This window comes from Triticum aestivum, chromosome 6D, assembly GCF_018294505.1.
Source record: "Triticum aestivum cultivar Chinese Spring chromosome 6D, IWGSC CS RefSeq v2.1, whole genome shotgun sequence".
Classification (NCBI taxonomy): Eukaryota; Viridiplantae; Streptophyta; class Magnoliopsida; order Poales; family Poaceae; genus Triticum; species Triticum aestivum.
The window spans coordinates 166,561,690-166,575,426 of record NC_057811.1 but is presented as its reverse complement, the minus strand read 5'-3'; positions in this window follow the sequence as shown (position 1 = coordinate 166,575,426).

Sequence of the window (13,737 nt, the reverse complement as noted above, 5' to 3'; positions counted from 1 at the left end):
CGCCGCGTCAAGTGGTGGTAATAGGCAACGCTGGGGAGGCCGGAGCTGGCCGGAGCAGCGACGGGGAGCGGCGGTGGCGCTCGGGCCCTGTTCGAATCGCAGCGGGAGTGGCCTAGGTGTGCGGTTGGGGCCGCGGCTCGGTGCTGTGCGCGGCTTGGAGGGCGCCAGTGACTCGCGCGGGGGTGCAGGAGCGCGCACGGCGCGCGAACGGCGACCATGGCGGGCGGCGGAGGTCGGCAATGCGGTGTAGCGGCTACGGCTAGGCAGAGGGACTGGGGAGAGCGAGGAGAGGAGGGCAAGCTCACGGTGGAGCCGTAGGGAGTGGCAGCGAGCTCGAGGAGGGCGCGTGGTAGCCGGAATCGGTGACGAACATCGACGATCTGAAGATTGAAGACGAAGGGCGTGGCGGCGATGCAGTGCAGCTCCAGTCGCACGGACGGGCTCAGTCGACGTAGAAGAAGGCGGCGCAGTTGTTGGATGTCCTCCGGGGTGTCGGGGAGGCTGGTGGCCGCGGGTACTAACGGCGACGGCCGTGCCAGCCCCTTCTCCAGATCGACGGAGAGGGAGAGGTAGAGAGGGGAGAGCGAGAGGATAAGGGGAAGCGCGAGGGGCAAATGGGGTTGGGAGACGAGGGGAACCCGTGGCTTTGCCCTTATCCCCTCCGGCGCCGCCGGCGAGGCGGTCTGGCGGGAGCGCGCTCGGGCGCTCGGTCGCTGCAGCAGTGAAAGGGGGAACGACTCTGAGGCGTTGCCCGACCGGCTGGGCCTGCGGGGCTAAGGCCCAGTGGGGCAGGGGCTTCTCCTTTTTTTCTTTTGCTCTTTTCCTCTCTTTTTTTACAAAAGAAATGCTTTGCAATATTTGAGCTGCCCAAAAGGATTCTGTAAAATGTGGGACTTGGCCACATAATTACATTGCACTAGTTGGCACTGCCAAAAAGGATTGTGAGGCTTTTGAAATAGTTTGCCACTTTTATAATTAAAAAAAGGCATTTAAACTATTTGTTTTAGCCACTGTTTATCCAGTTTAGGGCACTTAGACATTTTGCAAAATGTTGGTTCACCACCAATATTTGTTATGAATTACATGGCACAAGATGAACATTTTAGACTTCATGTATGAGAAGTTTGAATTTTGACGTTAAATTGGATTTGAATTAGAATTGTGATTTGGATCAGGTGAAGATTAGCAACAGTAAGATGATGACATGGCACCATTAACAGGGGATTACTGTAGCATGACACTGGGGGTGTTACATCCACCCTTGTGGCCGCCTCGTGGCTCTTCTGACTTGCATTCCAAGTCTCCTGGGTGTCTTGTGGTCCAAGAAAATCATCGCGAAAGTTTTATTCTGTTTGGACTCCGTTTGGTATTCCTTTTCTGCGAAACTCTAAAACAAGGAAAAACAGAAACTTGCACTGGGCTCTAGGTTAATAAGTTTGTCCCAAAAATCACATAAAATGGCACATTAATGCATATAAAACATCCAAAACAGATAATATAATAGCATTGAACAATCAAAAAAATATAGATATGTTGGAGACGTATCAAGTATTAAGTTCATGAAGAACAGAGTAACGCTTTAGGTAGGATGACATGATGTACAGGAATAAAATCAAGCAATATGATGTAAACCCCATCTTTTTATTCTCGATGGCAACAATACAATACGTGCCTCGCTGCCCCTACTGTCACAGGGTGAGGACACTGCAAGATTGAACCCAAAGCTAAGCACTTCTCCCATTGCAAGAAAAACCAATCTAGTTGGCCAAACTAAACCGATAGTTCGAAGAGAATTACAAATATATCAAATCATGCATAAAAGAATTCAGAGAAGATTCAAATAATATTCATAAATAAGCTGATCATAAATCCACAATTCATCGGATCTCGACAAACACACTGCAAAAGAAGATTACATTAGATAGATCTCCAGGAACATCAAGGAGAACATGGTATTGAGAATCAAAGAGAGAGAAGAAGCCATCTAGCAACTAGCTATGGACCCGTAGGTCTGAGGTAAACTACTCACGCTTCATCGGAAGGGTAATAGAGTTGATATAGAAGCCCTCCGTGATCGAATCCCCCTCCGGCAGGATGCCGAAAAAGGCCCCAAGATGGGTTCTCACGGGAACATAAGGTTGCGGCGGCGGAAAAGTGTTTTCGTGGTTACTTCTGGTGGTTTGGGAATATATTTGAATATATAGGAGGAAGGTCGAGGTCAGGGGGTGACCGAGGGGCCCACAAGGTAGGGGGATGCGCCCTACCCCCTGGGCGCGCCCTCCACCCTTGTGGCCACCGCGTGGCTCTTCTGACTTGCACTCCAAGTCCTGTGGGTGTCTTCTGGTCCAAGAAAAATCATCGCGAAGGTTTTATTTCGTTTGGACTCCGTTTGGTATTCCTTTTCTGCGAAGCTCAAAAATAAGGAAGAAACAGAACTGGCACTGGGCTCTAAGTTAATAAGTTAGTCCCAAAAATAATATTAAATAGCATATTAATGCATATAAAACATCCAAAACAGATAATATAATAGCACGGAACAATAAAAATTATAGATACGTTGGAGACGTATCAGTATGTACCATGGAGAAGTTGGAATACAGTAGATATTACACCAATATAAATTTAGAATGAGTTCACAACAGTACCTAAAGTGGTGATTTGCTTTATTATACTAACGGATATTATGAGTTTTCTATGAGTTTTGTGTTGTGAAGTTTTCTAATTTTGGGTAAAAATTTGATGGACTATGGAATAAGGAGTGGCAAGAGCCTAAGCTTGGGGATGCCCAAGGCACCCCAAGGTAATATTCAAGGACAACCAAGTATCTAAGCTTGGGGATGCCCCGGATGGCATCCCCTCTTTCGTCTTCAATCCATCAGTAAATTTACTTGAGGCTATATTTTTATTCACCACATTGTATGTGTTTTGCTTGGAGCGTCTTGTATGATACGAGTCTTTGCTTTTTAGTTTGCCACAATCATCCTTGCTGTAGAGACCTTTTGAGAGGAACACACATTAATCGTGAATTTATTAGAATACTCTATGTGCTTCACTTATATCTTTTGAGCTAGGCAGTTTGTTCTAGTGCTTTTCTTATATGTTTTTAGAGCACGACGGTGGTTTTATTTTGTAGAAACTGTTGAACTCTCAGATTCACTTATATTATTTTGAGAGTCTTACACAACATGGTAATTTGCTTAGATTATGAATTTGGTCCTAATATGATGGGGCATCCAAGAGGGATATAATAAAAACTTTCATATAAAGAGCATTGAATTATGAGCAGTTTGATTCCTTGCATTTGTTTTGAGATATAAACATGGTGATATTAGAGTCATGCTAGCGAGTAATTATGGATTGGTAGAAATACTTGTGTTGAGGTTTGTGATTCCCGAAGAATGCACGTTTGGTGAACCGTTATGTGATGAAGTCGGAGCATGATTTATTTTTTGATTGTCTTATGAGTGGAGGTCGGGGCCGAGCGATGGTCTTTTCCTACCAATCTATCCCCCTAGGAGCATGCGTATTAGTACTTTAATTCGATGGCTAATAAACTTTTGCAATAAGTATGTGAGTTCTTTATGACTAATGCTGAGTCCATGGATTATACGCACTCTACCCTTCCACCATTGCTAGCCTCTCTAGTACCGCGCAACTTTCGCCGGTGCATTAAACCCACCATATACCCTTCCTGAAAACAGCCACCATACCTACCTATTATGGCATTTCCATAGCCATTCCAAGATATATTGCCATGCAACTTCCACCGTTCCATTTTATGACATGCATCGTCATTGTTATATTGCTCTCATATGCGTGAGGCATTCATATAGAGTCATATCCTTGTTCTAGTATCGAGTTGTAATTTTGATTTGTAAGTAAATAAAAATGTGATGATCATCATTATTAGAGCATTGTCCCATGCGAGCACAGGATGATGGAAGCTATGATTCCCTCACAAGTTGGGATGAGTCTCCGAACTTTAAAAAAATAAAAGAGGCCAAAGATCCCAAATAAAAAAAGAGGCCAAAGAGCCCAAACAAAAAGAGAGAGAGAGAAAAAGAGAGAAGGGACAATGCTACTATCCTTTTCCACACTTGTGCTTTGAAATAGCACCATGTTCTTCATGATAGAGAGTCTCCTATTTTATCACTTTCATATACTAGTGGGAATTTTTCATTATAGAACTTGGCTTGTATATTCCAATGATGGGCTTCCTCAAATTTCCCTAGGTCTTCGTGAGCAAGCAAGTTGGATGCACATCCACTTAGTTTTCTTTTGAGCTTTCATACACTTATAGCTCTAGTGCATCCGTTGCATGGAAATCCCTACTCACTTGCATCGATGTCAATTGATGGGTATCTCCATAGCTCATTAATTTGCCTAGTTGATGTGAGCTTTCTCCTCCTTTTTGTCCTCTCCACAACCACCATATTCTATTCCACCTATAGTGCAATATCCATGGCTCACGCTCATGTATTGCGTGAAAGTTCAAAAAAATTGAGAACACCAAAAGTATGAAACAATTGTTTGGCTTGTCATCGAGGGTGTGCATGATAAAATACTTTGTGTGATGAAGATGGAGCATAGCCAAACTATATGATTTTGTAGGGATAACTTACTTTGGCCATGATATTTTGAGAAGACATGATTGCTTTGTTAGTATGCTTCAAGTATTATTGTTTTTATGTCAATATTAAACTTTTGTTTTGAATTTTATGGATCAGAATATTCATGCCACAGTAAGATGAATTACAGGGATAAATATGTTAGGTAGCATTCCACATCAAAAATTCTGTTTTTATCATCTAACTACTCGAGGACGAGCAGGAATTAAGCTTGGGGATGCTTGATACGTCTCCAACGTGTCTATAATTTTTTATTGTTCCATGCTATTATATTATCTTTTTTGGATGTTTTATATGCTATTTTATATTATTTTTGGGACTAACCTATTAACCTAGAGCCCAGTGCTAGTTTTTGTTTTTTTCATTGTTTTTGACTTTTACAAAAAAGGAATATCAAACGAGTCCAAACGGAAGAAAATTTTACAGTGATTTTTCTTGGACCAAAAGAAACCCACGAGAATTGGAGAGGAGGCCAGAAGACCTGCGAGGCGGGCACAAGCCGTGGGGGCGCGCCCCCTGTCTTGTGGCCCCCTCGTAGCCCTTCCAGCCCTAATATTTGCACTATAAATCCTCAAATATTCCCCCTACACCATAGGGCACACCAAAAAAACTTTTTCGCCGCCGCAAGCTTCTGTTCCCGTGAGATCCCATCTTGAGGCCTTTTCCGGAGGGGGATTCGATCATGGAGGGCCTCTACATCAACCTTGTTGCCCTTTCGATGAAGCGTGAGTAGTTTACCATGGACCTAAGGGTCCATTGACAGAAGGGGCAGCGAGGCACGTATTGTATTGTTTCCATTAAGGATAAAAAGATGGGTTTATATCATATTGCTTGAGTTTATCCCTCTACATCATGGCATCTTGCTTAAGGCGTTACTCTGTTCTTATGAACTTAATACTCTAGATGCAGGCAGTAGTCGGTCGATGTGTGGAGTAATAGTACTAGATGCAGAATCGTTTCGGTCTACTTGTCATGGACGTGATGCCTATATTCATGATCATTGCCTTAGATATCATCATAACTTTGCGCTTTTCTATCAATTGCTCAACAGTAATTCGTTTACCCACCTTAGGCTTTCTTCGAGAGAGAAGCCTCTAGTGAAACCTATGGCCCTCGGGTCTATTTTCCATCATATTATTTTCGTATCTATAAAAATAAAAATCCAAAAATACCTTGTTGCAATTTATTTATATTTACTTTATTTTGTTATTTACTTATCTTTTAAACCTATCTCTATTAGATCTCACTCTTGTAAGTGACCGTGAAGGGATTGACAACCCTTTTTCGTGTTGTGTGCAAGTATTTGTTAGTTTGTGCAGGTGCATATATCTGGGACTTGCTTGTGCTTCCTACTGGATTGATACCTTGGTTCTTAATTGAGGGAAATACTTGTCTCTACTTTGTTGCATCACCCTTTCCTCTTCAAGGGAAAAATCAACGCAAGCTGAAGAAGTAGCATCACCTTGCTTTTGTTGCAATCAATTATAGCCCCTGCAGTGTTCAAAAAGGGTCTACCAAGGATAATTGACATGTTGTCGTCCTCGGGCATATCAAGTATAACAAAGTCTATTAAGATAGTAACATTTGCAACTACAACAGGCACATCCTCATAAACACCGATAGGTATGGCAGTTGATTTGTCAGCCATTTGCAATGATATTTCAGTAGGTGTGAGTTTATTCAAATCAAGTCTTTTATATAAAGAAAAAGGCATAACACTAACACCGGCTGCTAAATCACATAAAGCGGTTTTGACATAATTTCTTTTAATGTAGCATGATACAGTTGGTATTCCTGGATCTCTTAGGTACTCTATCCTTAAAAGAATAATTTGCAAGCATGGTGGATATTTCAGCTTCAGGTATTTTTCTTTTATTAGTGATAATATCTTTCATATATTTAGCATAAGGGGCCATCTTTAAAATATCAGTCAAACGAGTATGCAAAAAGACTGGCCTAAGCATTTCAGCAAAGAATTCAAATTCTTCCTCATCCTTTTTCTTAGATTGTTTAGGTGGAAAGGGCATGGGTTTCTGAACCCATGGCTCTCTTTCTTACCATGTTTTCTAGCAACAAAGTCTCTCTTATCATAACATTTATTTTTAGAAGGTGGGTTATCAAGATCAACAACAGGTTCTATTTCAACATCATTGTCTGGTTGAGCATCTACATGAACATCATCATTGTCATTATCATTATCACTATCACTAGGTGAAAATGTTCATTACTAGATTGTGTTTCAGCATCAGAAATAGAAACCTAATTATCATCCTCTGAAGGTTTTTCTACCTCAGGTTCACTAGAAGTATGCAAAGTCCTATCATTTTTCTTTTTCCTTTTCTTTTTCTTTTTAGAAGGACTAGGTGCATCAACATTAATTTTTTGAGAATCTTGTGCAATTCTTTTAGGGTGACCTTCAGGATAAAGTGGCTCCTGAGTCATTTTACCTCCTCTAGTCATTACTCTAACAACATGATCATTCATATTATTATTCATTTAATTGAGCAATTCACCTTGAGATTAGCAACTTGTTCTATCTGAGTTTAGACCATAGATGCATGTTTACTAACACCTTTGACATCATTAACCATTCTAAACAACAAGTCACTCAAGCGATCAATCAGGTAAGCATTTTTTCAATTGTTTCATTACATTTGCATTGAAATGATCTTGCTTAATAATGTAATTATCAAATTCATACAAGCATTGCCTAGGAGATTTATTGTAGGGGATATCACCTTCATCAAACTTTATAAAAGAATTTACCTCTACAACCTGTGGTGGTGTGTCAGGACCATGTATTTCTTCAATAGGTGGCAAATTCTTAATACCTTCAGTTTCTTTCATACATTTCTTTGCTTCTTGCATATCTTCAGGACTGAAAAATAAAATACCCCTCTTCTTTGGAGTGGGCTTAGGAGGTGATTCTGGAAGTGTCCAATCATCATAATTCTTCAATATATTATTCAATAGTTCCTCAGCTTGTTCAATAGTTCGTTCCCTCAAAACACAACCAGCACAACTATCTAGGTAGTCCCTAGAAGCATCGGTTAGTCCATTATAGAAGATATCGAGTATTTCATTTTTCTTAAGAGGATGATCAGGCAAAGCATTAAGTAATTGGAGAAGCCTCCCCCAAGCTTGTGGTAGACTCTGTTCTTCAATCTGCACAAAGTTAAATATTTCCTGTAAGGTAGCTTGTTTCTTATGAGCAGGAAAATATTTTTCAAAGAAGTAATAGATCATATCCTGGGGACTACGCACACAACCAGGAGCAAAAGTATTATTCCATATCTTAGCATCACCCTTTAACGAGAAAGGAAATTACTTGAGAATATAGTAATAGCGAATTTTTTTCATGATGAGCAAATAGGGTGGCTATATCATTTAATTTAGTAAGATGTGCCACAACAGTTTCAGTTTCATAGCCATGGAAAGGATCGGATTCAACCAAAGTAATTAACTCTGGGTCAACGGAGAATTCATAATACTTATTGGTAATAAAGATAGGTGAAGTAGCAAACTTAGGATCACATTTCATTCTAGCATTCAAAGATTTTTTTTCTTTCAACTTGCATAGTAATTTCTGAAGATCATCTCCATCCTTACAAGCAAGAAAGTCCCTAGCTACCTCTCCATCCATAACATAACCCTCAGGTATCTCAGGTAATTCATATCTAGGAGAGATAGGTCTAATAGGTGTTTCATAATGTTCAGTTTCAATAACTTCACTAGTTTCAGTAATTTGATCAGTTTCAGCATTACCAGTTTCTTTAGCTCTAGCAAGTTGTTCATCAAGAAATTCACCTAGTGGCACAGTCTTACCAAGCAAAGTACTAGCATCATCAATAGCATCATTCATAGCAGAAGTAGCATCATCAATTACTTGCGACATATTATAATTAATAGCAGGTTGTGGTGTTGCAAGTTTACTCAAAACAGAAGGTGAATCAAGTGCAGAGCTAGATAACAGTTCCTTACCTCCCCTCATTTTAGAGGGAACGATCTTGGTTCTATCATCCTTCAAATTCTTCATAGTGATCAACAGATATAAATCCCAAGTGACTCAACAAATATAACTATGCTCCCCGGCAACGGTGCTACAAAAAGGTCTTGATAACCCCCAAGTATAGGGGATCGCAACAATTTTTTAGGGTAGAGTATTGAACCCAAATTTATTGATTCGACACAAGGGGAGCCAAAGAATACTTGTAAGTATTAGCAGTTGAGTTGTCAATTCAACCACACATGAAGACGAAATATCTGCAGCAAAGTGATCAGTAGCAAAGTAGTATGGTAATTTGATAGTAGTAGTAGTAACGATAGCAATGGCAACAGTAACAATAGCTTGTAGAAGTTGTAACAGTAGTAACAACAATAGTGACTTAGCAATAACAAGACATGAAACCTCGTAGGCATTGGATCGGTGATAACATTGGATAATATTCATCATATAACAGTCATAACCTAGGGCGACACATAACTAGCTCCAATTCATCAATATAATGTAGGCATGTATTCCGTAATTAGTCATACGTGCTTATGGAAAAGAACTTGCATGACATCTTTTGTCCTACCCTCCTGTGGCAGTGGGGTCCATAAAGAAACTAAGAGATATTAAGGCTTCCTTTTAATAGAGAACCGGAACAAAGCATTAACACATAGTGAATACATGAACTCCTCAAACTACGGTAATCACCGGAAAGAATCCCAATTATTGCCACCTGGAGGTATGTGGATCATAACACGTTGCATGTGCATATAACTTGCAAGATCGGATCAAGAACACAAATATATTGGTGAAAACATAAACGGTTCAGATCTGAAATCATGGCACTCGGGCCCTAGTGACAAGCATTAAGCAAAGCAAAGTCATAGCAACATCAATCTCAGAGCATAGTAGATACTAGGGATCAAGCCCTAACAAAACTAACTCGATTACTTGATTCATCAGAGCATAGTGACCCCATCATCATCCAGCAAGTCTACGAATGAATTACTCACTCCCGGTGGTGAGAATTATGAAACTGGTGATGGAGGATGGTTGATGATGATGAAGACGAAAGATCCCCCTCTCTGGAGCCCCGAACAGACTCCAGATCTGGCCTGCCAATGAAGAACAGGAGGTGGCGGCGACTCTGTATCGTAAAACGCGATGAAACTTCCTCTCTGATTTTTTTCGAGAAATAGGAATTTATAGAGTTGGAGTTAGGGTCAGCGGAGCCTCGAGGGGCCCATTACCCACCAGGGCGCGCCAGAGGGGGGTGGCGCGCCCTGGTGCCTAATGGCAAGCAGCCCCCCCCTCCAGTGGGTCTTTGCTCCAATATTTTTCTTTTATTCCAAAATAATTCTCCAAAAAGTTTCGTCCAATTCCGAGAACTTTTATTTCTGCACAAAAACAACACCATGATAGTTCTGCTGAAAACAATGTTAGGCTGGGTTAGTTTCATTCAAATCATGCAAATTCGAGTCCAAAACAAGAGCAAAAGTGTTTGGAAAAGTAGATACGACGGAGACGTATCAAGCACCTTCATGGACCTTGGCGAGAAACTGTTCTGACGTCCTATTCTTCCATCCTGGAGGACCAGACGCAATGTCCTGCGGCTTGATCTTTAGATAATGTGCCATTACTGACGCGTACGCCCGCTCAACACCCTCCAAGCAGGCCGACCGCTTCCAGTTCTCCACCTGGGGCTGGCATCTTGCAGCCTTTGCACCATGTCGAAGAAGTTGGTCGGCATCGGCCTGGACGGTCAGAGGTTGACGCGGAGGTCTTCCATCACTGGTCGTGCCGCACATAACAGTTTCGCCAGCTGCCTTATCTGATTGTTTAGAAGCGGCGGGTGCTCAAGAACCTAGAACTTGGCCCAGAATGCCTTCACCACAGAATCATTGGAATGGGCGATGTAGTACGAGCCGACATCCCAAGCACTCTGCGCTAGGTCCCTAAAGGCCTCTGAAGAACGTCAGATTTGTGTAAGATGGGCAAATCTGCTGTCACCAAAAACACAGTGAAGCAGGTAGGGCTTACCGGAGGCGATCTGCTTCACTTCTTGAAGCACTTCGTGAACCGCCCGGACCTGGATCATGGCCTCCTTACAAGTCGAGCTCGCTGTTGCGAGCTCGGAGACTAGTTTGTTCTTTTCTTCCTAAAGGGTGTCACACTTAGTTGAAATCCCTTCAGGTCTTCTTCGACCTCCGTGACCCGGGCCGCATGTTGCCTGTCGACCTCTTTTTCTTTGGCCAACTCTTCGCTGGCCTGCTTCCCCGCAGCCCTTTGGTGCTCGGCTTCTTGCCGAGCATTTTGCAGCTCAGACCGAAGCCTTTCGAGCTCCGTGGAGGAAGCTGCAGATACATTCACATATGATTTATAGCTCAAATCAGCAATGTCATAAGTCAGGTACAATTTTTAAAAAAAATGCTAAAGCTTTTTGGTATTTACCTTGAGCTTCCTCCATCTGCTTCTTGAGCAAATCTGCGTCCTTCTCGGACCGATCTAGCTTATGGTTCAGTTCTTCCAATTCTTTCCCGTTGGATACTGAAACCGAGGCCGAAACCTAGAAAAGACATTGTTAGCTTCCTCGGACGATATCGATCCCCTAGTCGGCTTTTTCCATCTGATCAGAATCTCGGGGGCTACTGTGTATTCACTCTTATCCCTTTTAGTTTCTCACTACGACCCCTGAGTAAGATCTTTGTATCTCGGGGGCTACTATGATTATACGCTCGCGGCATGTGTCCACATTGGTATAAGTCTTCGGACGAGTTACTTTATTTATCCGATAAGGGCTACTGGATATATCTAGTGCTAACAGCTCTATGCATGGAGGAAATTTTTAAAAGATAATCAAAGGTTACTTCAAAGCCTTGATAGAGGCCCTTGAAGGCCTCCTTTATACCGCCCTCCGCGGACCGGTAATTTTGTAGTGCCGCGCCTAGAAGGACGCGGTGCTCGACAATGATGGAGGAGCCCGTCATGGACGCCTCCATCTCTTCAGTCCACCCCATGGGCGCCTCCCCTTCTGCAGGCGGGGATGGACGGGCCACCTCGGCTCTCTCCATCGTAGGAGGAACTGCTGCCATGGTAGGCTGTCGAGGTCGCTCTGGGTCGACGAGGGCTGAAGTTGTCGGCTACCACAGCGTTTCCCCTTCCGTGGAGGAAGGGTTCTTCCCTAACGGGTCCTTGGAGGCCAAGGCCGAGGCCACGGCCATGGAGACATCGGCACCGCCTCCTGTGGTTGGCACGGGTGTAGCTTGTTGAGAGGTCGCCTCCCCCAGCCCGTCATGGGCAAGAGGGAAGGGGGACATTTTCCTTTGATGCGCTGGGTGGAGGGAGCCCTCTCGACGACTTCTTGTCGCTGATGTGGGAGCACTGTGGGCTGCGAAAGACAAATAATCGACCAGATTTGTGAAAAGAAGGGACTAGCACGTGTACAACTCGTGCGAAAATAAGGTGTACCTCCTCGGCGGTGGTCTCGGCCTGCGCGACTCGATGAGGTTGTTCTCTGATTCGGAGGAGATAACCTTTGCTGCAGCAGGGGCCTTGCGGGGCACAATTGTTGTATCCGCTTGATGCTACATTTTGAGATAATAAAATCGCCCTTTATCGAAAAAGGAAAATCCACGAACATTCTGAAACAAGCACATGATGAGGTTTGGGAACCGAACTCATAATTACAACTAGTTAGCATTTGAAATCGACAACTTTGTGACCTAGTCCCGACATTGTGGCTTGCTTGGGGCATCCGGCTTTAGATGTTAGGCTTTGGTGCGATGTCTGTTTGGTATTCGGCTCGGACATTTGGCACCCCTTCATCAAGGGGATAGGAGTAGCGACATGTGTGTTGCCAAGATGATGGCTTTAGGCTTAATGATGTATCATTTTGTCAGGTCTTGGTGAATAATTAATAAAATGGCTGCATGCATCGCCTAGAGGCAGAGGCCGGGGGTATATCCTCCTTTTTCTAAAAAAAATAGAAATGGGCAACTTGAATTGTATGGTTGTAGTTTGCAAAACACCTCGTTTCAACAACTGAGGTCCCAACTGGAATAAAGGGGTTTCACATGAATTTCATAGGAATGTAATCCTATATAAAGTTTTCGCATGATGCCATTTAGATCTTAGTTAGGAAAAAAATCATTCCTTTCGTAAGCATTTTGGAGGATTCTAAACAATTAGTCACTCCGTCCCACAATATAAGACGTTTTTGCAAGCTATGCAAGTATTTCGCAATAAAAAGGGAGGATTCTAAACAATTGTTCAAATATCATATTTTCACTCATTTTGAGAAGTCCAATACAACCGGTCTCATCTCTTCTTCTCTTTATTCTGATGAAGAAACAATTACATGCAAAGTTACCGTGCAAAATACTCTTGAGCATTCAAACGAGTACAACAATTCATATTGTTTTCCTATTTTTTGTTTTTCATATCTGCGTTCCAAACGGGGACTGAAACGGTAGAACTTCAGCTAGCTGCTATTCGCAGCGGATTGCCACAACCAGCGACGTGGATGTGTGGCGGGCTGGCGGCTCGATCGCCCACGGCCGGCAGCCGCATAATCTTACGGTCGCCGCTGGATAAGTTATGGTAATTTGCAAATCCACAAGAGAGCGATCGGTTTCCATGAATAAACAACAATTGCCCGGCACCTGTGTATCCGAAGCAAACAGCTCTTCCGTGTCGTCGTTTCCTGATCTGTCCGGACAACCTCTGCTGCTGACTGCACCGGAGATCGCCATGCGAGAGGTTTCAATAGCCACGCTCTCAGATCAAAATAAATAAATAGGGTCCCGATAACTGCTACATGTGTGGTGTATCGGGTGGTTGTGCCGCACACCTCGTGTGGCATGGATAGGAACCCGCCCGCACGACCGCCTCCGGGCGCGCAAAGCCACAGCCCGCACGTCCGGTGTGTGGCAAACCCGCCCACACGTCCGGGCCAGACGACCACGCTGCCCGCATGACCCAGCCGTCCCAGCCTCCTTTCGATCCCCAGTCCCGACTGCCGCCATCGTCTCCCACCTCTCGATCCCCTACCTCCATCGCCGGCCTTCTCTGGTTGCCATGGCAACCAGAGCAGATCCGTAGGGCCTTCCCACCGCTAAC